The 9,982-nt window shown below is 37.9% G+C and overlaps 1 pseudogene; it reads left to right on the forward strand.

The window, feature by feature from the left end:
- Positions 1-8,745: 8,745 nt before the first annotated feature.
- On the forward strand, positions 8,746-9,479 carry LOC110302377 (annotated as a pseudogene).
- Positions 9,480-9,982: the final 503 nt, after the last annotated feature.

A 9,982-nucleotide genomic window follows, 5' to 3' on the forward strand; every position in this document is an offset into this window, starting at 1 on the left:
AAGAAAGAAAGAAAGGAAGGAAGGAAGGAAGGAAGGAAGGAAGGAAGGAAGGAAGGAAGGAAGGAAGGAAGGAAGGAAGGAAGGGAACGAAGGAAGGAAGGAGGAAGGAAGGAAAGAAAGAAGAAAGAGGTTGTATCTAAAAGCAGAGCTAAAATCATTCCCAGGCAAAAGCTGGGAAATTCCTAACCAGACCTATCTTACAAGGAATGCTATATATTCCCTCAAGTTGAAATGAAATTACAGCAGAGAGCACGAGTGTACAAAGTATGAAGCACATTGATAAACAGAAGCACAAATACAAAAAATATATACTACTACTTCAGGCAATGCTTAATAACCTTAAATGCCAACATCAAAGACAAATATATGACAAATAAGTAAAACCGAAAAGTTAACTGGTGCACAATGTAATAGATGTAATTGGAACATTAGTAATGAATTTAGAGGGGAATACTAAAAGTAGAGACTCATCTACAGTTGACACTAAGTTGTTATAAATTCAATATAGACTGTTAAGAGTATAAAATATTTTAAATGTTATAATAATCATAAAGAAAATACATAAAATAAAAGATGAAGAATATCTACATAATAAAAAATTCTATAAGTGGCACACAAAAGAGAGAAAGAGACTGAAGGACTGAAGACAAACAAAATAGTATCAGTATGGCATAGTAAACCTTTTCCTAGAACTAGCCTAAATGTAAATAGATTTGCTTCTAATCAAAGATGTAGATTGAATAGATTTCTTTTTTAAAAAAGACTTGAATACGTTATATGTACAGCAAAAATGTAAAACAAATATTGGCCAATCTCAACAGTATAATTAACAGAAGTGAAATAAGGGGGAAATGTAAACACTATCTTTTTCAAAAGTGCATAAAACACTAAAGAAAAGAAGCAAGAAATGATGGACTTGACAATACTGTAGACCACATGAACCTAAGAGACTCATCTACAGCATATTACCCATGAGTAGCAGAATACATATTTTTTCCTCAAGTACTCAGGAAATATTTTCCATGATAAACCGCGATAGGTTCTATAACACAACCTTCAAATCTTAAAGCTGAAATCATATGAAGTTTCTTTTTATCAACAATAAAATAAATCTAAAAGTCAGTCACAGGAGGAAAAGGAGAGAGACCATAAAAAAGTAAACTCCCCTAACCCACCCCGCCGATAATTCCCTTAGTGCTGCCTACATGAGAACCTGCCATGGACCATGCTCCTAAAGAAAAGTGACACTCTCTCCCCGAGAAGTCAGCAACTGCCAAGAGTATCCTAGCTAGAGTGGGGGTTGCAGGAACCCCCTTTCCCTCTGTGTTGGGATTATTGATTTGTTTGTTTTCTATGGAACATTTTTAACATTATTTCTTTTATTTTTGAGATTATAATTACATCATTTCCCCCTTCCCTTTTTACCTTCCAAGCCTTCACATATACACCTTTCCTGCTTTTTTCAAATCCATGAACTATTTGCAATGGCTGCCTCAAACATGTAAAATAGTGTGCTTTCAACCATATAGTAGAGAATGTTCTAAGTGAAAAGAATCGCCATGCAAGCCAATGAAAGCAAAGGCCTTGGTGGAGTAAAGTGTTTTGTTTTGTTTTGTTTTGTTTTGTTTTGTTTTGTTTTGTTCTAATATATCAAAGAATCTGCTACATATTGACAAGAGGAAAAACTGAGATTTGGGTCCAAGATCTCATCTAACTCCTCTCACATCTTAAGTAGTCTTCAAATCTCACTCCCTAACACTGAATAATATGATGAGGTAAACGCATGTGTTTTTGGGCAAATCTATGCCAAAGCAGTTTCAAAAAGGAAACCCGGAGCCATTGAGGTGGTGCTCCAAAAAAAGAAGGATGGGCGTTTGTGGTCTAGGCTTCTCATAGGGAAACTTGGGATGTCACAGCCAGAGGATTCCTATGCCAGGCCTGACCTAGATAAAGTTCCTTTCTCCGCCTTCTGCCTGGTGCTCCTTCCGCCCTGACCATCTGAGTTCTGGTGTAGTGGGAAGCGTTCAGTATGGCAAATTGTAAATGGTTGCTGGCATTGCTCTTAGCCATCTGGAATGGACACAGATTCTAGAGAAAAGTAGAGGTACCCAGGTCATGCAGACTCCGTTAACCTTCTACTGCCCCTGTTAGAAACTATCCCAAATTTAGTAGTTTAAAACAATGCAGCCGTATCTCACAGCTGCTCAGGTTTGAAGTCCAGTACACTACAATGGAAGCTGGGGACAGGAGGGGCTACATTCTTTTCTGCAGGTTCCTCTCAGATGGCCTGCAGTCAGTCCTTAGCTTCCTATCTTCCATTTTCAGTGTCCTCTGCATTAAACTCTGACCATTCTTCCACAGTCATATCCCCCTCTAATCCTGACTATGGAACAGAAAAGTATCATGATTCTGTGATGAAGCTAAAACTAAGGCTAGGGATTCTGTAGTATAGACATGATAGAGAATAACTATAGCTAGATATGTCTTCTCAGAATCTTTGATCACATCTTCAAAGTCCTTTTAACAATATAAACACGTAAAGTATCAGAGATTAAGGCATAAGCAATTTGGGAGCCTTTACTCTGCCTTTGTATAGATAGACCCGTGCCATAGTTATGCAGGCAGTGGTGGTTAGGGGAGAGCACTGTTTGTGATTTGTTTTTTGTTTGTTTGTTTCCTTCTTTACTTCCCTTTCTTTCCTGAATCTTCTGATTATATCTCCTTATTTCTCTGCTCCCTCGCATTAGGTATCTGGATAATTATTTCAACAAAATGTGTTTGAAAAGAATAAAAAAGAAAAAAAAGAGATAAAGAAGGAAAAAAAAACAAAGAGAATTTTGATGCTATTCTACCTACATCATAAATTTAAGTCAGGAGTCATTAGATTTGAGAATCTGTGCACCAGCGTTAACCATCACTAGTGGAATTTAGGTATAAGAGATGGGAGTTTCTTCCTTTCCAAGTGAAATAATATATTTCACTTGTTCGGTATTCAGGGTAATACACATTCAAAGGATTATACATATAATATATATATATATATATATATATATATATATATATATATATATATATATATGTGTGTGTGTGTGTGTGTGTGTGTGTGTGTGTGTGTGTGTGTAGGAAATGTAATATATATTCCTTTATCAGTTTAAAAAATATTTTGAATATGAAAATGGTTAGTGTTTGGCGGATAGAGGAGGCACAAAAGAACTGTCCAGTTTCCCTGAGAGTATTTTTTACATCATACTCTGTATCCTCCAAGGCAATTCTAGCCAGAGATTACTTCTTCCCCACTCAAATTCTATGTTCCCTGTCCAGTTTCTTTACAGCAGAAATATTTATTTTCCACTAACTACTGAATTAGAATAGAAACTCTCCTACCCCATAGGGGGCTCCTGCACTGTGAATGAAAGCATACAGGAGCCTTTCTTTTCTGTCCTATCCTGCTCCTCTGACATGGAACCAGAACAGAGAGAAGTCTCAGCATTTGGCTCTAATGACCATGCCTCTGAGACACCAGGTTCTACATGGGCCAAGGTCCTTGGAATGTAAATTTAAAAGATCCTACTACTCCAGGGTTTCATCAACCCCAGTGCTTACCTTTCTAATCCTATTCTCTATAACTCCAGAAACCAAGTAATTATATCCAATGAAAATAAAGTTGAAATTCAACCAATGTGTAGGCTCCAAGAATGTTATAATATGAGAGTTCATATATGATACCAATCAACCTTCTTCCCTCTCTCTCTCATTTTATACTCTCTGCATCTCTGAGATTTAAAGTTCCTCAAGACACTGCTTGAGCCCAGAGCATATGTGTCATTTCTCTGTGTCTGAAGTTATCTTTGGATGGCTTGGATAGAGCTAATTCAAAGCCAGTCAGAAGGACCAGTCCTTGGGGCAGTTTCTGGAATGGCTTATGGATGATACAACACTCAGGTTTAAGCCAACACATAGGATGCCCTGAAAAGATGCACAAGTGCACACCCCTTCACAACACAAATGATTAACGCTCTTTTGAACTTTTGCACCGTCAAACACAGAAAATCACTGCTTCTTACTAACCATAGTTGTATCTCTCTCTTCCTCACTTTCAAATTAGGGAATTTGCTATGTGCACTCATTGTGAGTGCTTCTGAGCCAGTCAGCAACGCTCAGGCCATATGAAAGAACTTAACTTCAGATAGTAAAACAAACCCATATCTTGAGAAATAATATCATATCACATATCACTTGGTTTTTGGAATACCATCTGTCTAGGCCTGACAAGTTCACAAAAGTAAAATCCTCTGCCTCTTGGTAAGATGACACGAAATTATTTCATGAGGCTGAATAGTTACTAAAAGGTGGGTACACATTGGTGAGTTGCCTTTCAGTTTTTCTAGGACACTCTGTTTGCTGGACAAAGACTGATATTTCATCAGTTCTGTTAACTGGTACCAGCTTTCTAACTTATGCTCATGAATTTTGACACCTTAGCACTGCTCAGTCTAAGCTCTCCTGGATAGAATGTTCATGGTTTGAGCCTTTGAAATCTGAGTGTTCTCAACACAGTCAGACCTAAATACTCTCAGAAATAGTATTTGACAAGTAATATGAAGGTGGTAAATGAAGGGACCTGTCTATGGGGAGTGAGAAGGGAGCGAGAGAGACTGACTTGGTACTCTGATTCAAGAGTTTCACTAATTATAAGAAAACAAACTTAATCTGCCTCACATGAGTTTGAAAAGAGACCCTCTTAAGGACTCCAGGCAGTGAGCTAGCTTTAAGTTCTCAGGCTCATAAAACAACCATTTTAATTAAATACAGAGATTCTCCACCAACTCTAGTCCTCAATTATTTAAGACTTTAAGAAAATGACATTAAAATGGAATTAATAAAGATGCTGACAAACCCATGACCATGGAAAGCAGAAAATGAAAATGGTGGTTATTGTTGCTATTATATTAAGTGAGGTCTTATAACTGGGAAGCATGAACACTTCCCTCATATGGTTTAAATTAATCCATAAAGATTTTCATATGCTGTTTGTTCCATATATACCCTAAATCATGTTGCTTTAAAAGGGCAATGTAAGTCCACATGCCCCTAATAGTGAGGCAGACACACCAAGGAATCTTTTTTAGCCACAGGGATCATGTGCAATTCAATTTCATAGCCTGAAATTAAAGAAACATTACGGACACCTCTCAAAAAATCTAACCACTCAAAAAAAATTATCTCCTCTTCTCACAGCTGTTGAAAGCAAAGTAAAGCACAGAGTCTCTGCGTGGCAATGACTTTCATGGGGCAGGTTTCATTTCCTGGTTGTGCAAGTGCCCATCACCTTTGAATACTGCAGTAATTGTTGCCACTTATGATCATGATGAAAATAATGGAATGTGATGATATGAACCATCACCCTGAGCACCATCCCTTTCACTTTTAAACATAAACTTCAAAATATAGATTTAAGTTGTAGAAAATGTCTCTTTTTCCCAACTAACAATTAACTGAAAATCAAATAGAACATGCTGCTTTTTAATAAATGTACCCAAAATAATTATTTCAGCCAGACAGGAAAAAAAAATCCTACTGAAAAGGAATTATGTGAAAGATTCCTTCTCCTTCCAACAAACACACATCAAAGGTTGGCACTCTGCACCGTGCAGGCAAAGCTAGCATTCCGTTAAGAAGCAGAGACACAGCATTTTCCAGATACGTGAATCCATTTCTGCCGAATGTTTTCTGAACAGAATTTCAAATTGTTTAAGTGTGTGGCAGCTCGGGATGCCACCGTGGATCACCGTCAAGGCACATTCTTGAAAGTGAGCGTCAGTCCCTTTCTGCCATTCTTAACAAATGCCCTCTTCTGGCCTCCACAGGCAACTGCAGATATATAGCATACACTCACACACACACACACACACACACACACACACACACACACACAGGAGAGAGAAAAAGACAGAGAGACAGAGAGAGATAGAACACATAAATAAAACTAAATCATTAAAAATAAAAATGCCTATAAAACCATGATAGCACAATTTTATGAGCATGAAAATAAACAAATGCATGTCAGGTTAAATAAAAAGTGCAAAGAAATCAACAACAACAACAAAAAAGGAATCTGCCATCAAAAAAAAGGTGCAAAGAAATCTTAATATACAACAAAACTGACATCCCTGTTAATTTAGCAAATGGAATATTTAATAGTATAGGCCCAGCTAAATCTACAGGACAAATACAGTCACACATTTGCATAGGTAAATTTCAGGCAGCCTAAAAACCTTTTATGTTCAAAGTTCAATGCCTCTACATTATAAAATTCCAGGAGAAACTAGTATTAAAAGGAACATACCTTGAGATGGAAAGGCTGTGTGCAACAAACATATAGCCAATGTCACACTAAATGATGAAAAATTAAGAGCATTTCTTCCAAAATCTGAAACAGGAGTGTCTACTCTCTCCATTTTGACTTAGTATAAAGCTTGAAGTCTTTGCTAGGTTAGTGTGGCAAGAGAAAGAAAGGAAAGAAAACACACAGGAAAGGAAGAAGTCAAATGATCACTACACACGCACATGAAATAACACTGTAATCCACATACCTTAGAAATCCTACTGTAAAAAATACTCTTGGACCCAATGAACACTTTCAGAAAAGTAACAGAATATAAAAATCAACATGCCCAAATCAAATGTTTCTCTATGCCCCATTAATTAACTTAGAAGATATCATATAGAAAATCCCACCCATGGAAGCTTTGATTAAAATAATAATAATAACTCCATTAGTTAGTTTCCTGTTGCTGTGATGATATGCCAGAACCAAAATCAACTTATAGAAGAGTTTACTTTGACTTTAGATTCTAAATTCTAAAAGATCTAAAAAATGATCTAAAGGATGTAAATTTTCTAAAGGAGTCTGTGGTGACAGGAGAGGTATGGCTGCAGGTGGCAGAAGCAGAAAGCTGGCAGATCACATATCATCTTCACACAGGAAGCAGAGAAGGAAATGGGAAGTAGGAGAAAGCTATATTATTTATATGAGTACATTGTAGCTATCCTCAGACACTCTAGAATAGGATATAGGAGCCTATCACAAATGGCTGTAAGTTGGGTTGCTGGGAATTGAACTCAGGACCTCTGGAAGAGCAATCAATGCTCTTAAATGTTGAGCCATCTCTCCAGCAGGATAAAGCTATAAAGGCTCACTCAAAGACTTTCCCATTGATGTACTTCCTCCAGTAAGTCTGTACGTCGTGGAGGTCCGACAACCTCCCCAAAGTCAGCAACTGAAACCAAGTGTTCACATATGTGAGCCTGTGGGGACATTTCCCATTAAATTCACCACAATAACCTTAGGAATAAACCTTACTAAGGAAAGGAAAGACCTCTGCAATAAAACCTTAAGACACTGAAAAAAGAAAGTGAGAAAGACACTAGAAGATGGGAAAACTTCCCATTTTCATGATTGCTATAAATACTGTTTAAAAAAAAAAAAGCCCTATGGTTAAAAAGAAAAACAAGCCATAGGTTACATAAAATGTTCATAAGAATTCCAATACTACTCATTACAGAACTATAATAAACAATCAAAACTTATACATGAAAGCAAAAGGCTCCCAACAGTCAAAGCAGAGGAATAGTGCTGGAGATATCACAATACACAACCTCAAACAAAATCAGTATGGTACTATCCCAAAACAGCCATCAAAACCACTATAATACAACAGAGGACCCAGAGACAAACCCCCACAGCCACAGCTACCTCGTTTCTTAAATATTTTGTATAACTTTGTAGATAAGTACTACATCATCCTCCCTTTTCCCTCCTACTACTCTCATGTCCTTTCCACTCCTCAGATTCATGGCCTCTTATTCCTTAATTATTATTGTGGTTTCTCTATATATGTATATGTGAATTTATAAATGCAACCATTGAGGATTGAATAACCTATCAGAAGCCCATCTCTGGAGAAGATGAGTTCTCCCTTTCTCACCAGCCTGCAGTTCTTCAGCTAGGAGTGGAAACTTGTGAGATTGTCCCCATCAGTACTGTTGTCAGTTGGTGTTCTTTGGGGTGTTGTTTTGGCAAACATATTGCTGATACTTCACAGGTGGTGCTTCCCTGCCATACATAAAAAATGCAATCTCACAACAGACATCCTGGTACTCTGGCTCTAGCAATCTTAATAAAGCTGCCAGAAGTGCACATTGGAGAGAGGGTCACCTCTAAGAAATGGAGTAACATGTAGAAAAACGAATCCAGGTGTAGCTCTCTCACAACAGATGAAAATCAATCCAAAATGAATCAGAGCTCTGAATGTAAGGTCTAACTCATTGAAACTACTACAAGAGAGCAGAGAAAATGCTTTAATACATGGCATAAATGATAATTCTTTGAAAACAAATAATACAGTAGAACGGAGATTAATTTCAAGAATTGTCAAAGGAGATTACAAAAAGAGTATAACTTCTGAAAGGAGGACATAATTGCCAGAATAAAGGAACTGCCTAGGGAATGGGAGAGGGGCATCCATCTTACCTATACATGTGACAGGAGATTTGGGTGTAGGATTATAGAGTACTTCAAAATTTAAAAACCAAAGCCCAAAATCATCCTGTCAGTGTGTTAATGAACTGACCAGGCAGTTCCCAAAGGAAGAAAGAAAAATGACCAATAAATATTTGAAAAAGCTTTCAACATTGTTAGCTATTAGAAAACATTACATTGCTTTTGGCTCTCAGAACACCACCATGGTGGTCAGCAAGAACAGGAGCCCGATGAAAGGCATCAAGAAGAGAGCCAAGAAGAAAGTGGTTGACCCACTTTCTAAGAAAGACAGGTATGTAAAAGCTCTGGCTATGTTCAGATTAGAAGTGTTGGGAAAACACTAGTCCTAAGGATGCAAGGAGCCAAAATTGCATCTGTTAGCCTCAAAGGTCTTGTGTTTGAAGTGAGCCTTGCTGGTCTGCAAAGTTAGAAAATTCAAGCAAGTTATTGAGGATGCTAGGGGAAAAATGGTCTGACTAATTTCCATGGCATAGGTCTTACCAGGGACAAAGTGTGTTTCAAGGTCAAAAGTGGCAGACCATGATTGAAGCTTGAAGCTCATGTTGATGTCAAGACAGCTGATCATTATTTGCTCTGTCTGTTCTATGTTGGTTACACACACACACACACACAAATGCAACAACCAGATATGCAAAACAGCCTGTGCACAGTACCAGCAAGCCCACCAGATCTGGTAGATTATCACAGAAATCATGCCTGAAGAAGTGCAGACTTGAAGGAAGTGCTTAATAAACTGGTTCCAGGCACCATTGGAAAAGACATAGAAAAGGCTTGCCAATCCATTTATCTTCTTCAAGATGTCTTCATTAAAAAGGTTAAAATACTGAAGAAACCCAAGTTGGATTTGGGAAAACTCCCAAAGCTCCATGTTGAAGGTAGAAAACCATATGAATCACCAGTCCAAGAAAGTGTTTAAAATCCAGATTTTTAATTGTGACTAATAAAAAGTCCTATTTGTGATGATAAAAGAAAGAAAAGGCAAGGAAAACTATAAATTAAAACTTCCTAAGATTGGATTTTACTCAGGTGAAAAGGCCATCCCTACTGGATGGTTTTGTGTGTCAACTTAACACAAGCTGGAGTTATCACAGGGAAAGGAGACTGCTTTGAGGAAATGCCTCTATGAGATCCAGCTGTAAGGCATTTTCTCAATTAGTGATCAAGTTGGAAGGGCCCATTGTGGGTGGTGCTATCCCTGGGCTGATAGTCCTGAGTTCTTTTAATAAAGCAAACTGAGCAAGCTAGGGGAAGCAAGCCAGTAAGCAGCACCCCTCCATGGCCTCTGCATCAGCTCCTGCCTCCAAGTTCCTGCCCTGTGTGAGTTCCTGTCCTGACTTCCTTTGGTGATGAATAGCAATGTGGAAGTGTAAGCTGAATAAACCCTCTCCTCCACAACTTGCTTCTTGGTCACGGTGTTTT

The sequence above is a fragment of the Mus caroli genome, chromosome 9 (genome assembly GCF_900094665.2).
Source record: "Mus caroli chromosome 9, CAROLI_EIJ_v1.1, whole genome shotgun sequence".
Lineage (NCBI taxonomy): Eukaryota > Metazoa > Chordata > Mammalia > Rodentia > Muridae > Mus > Mus caroli.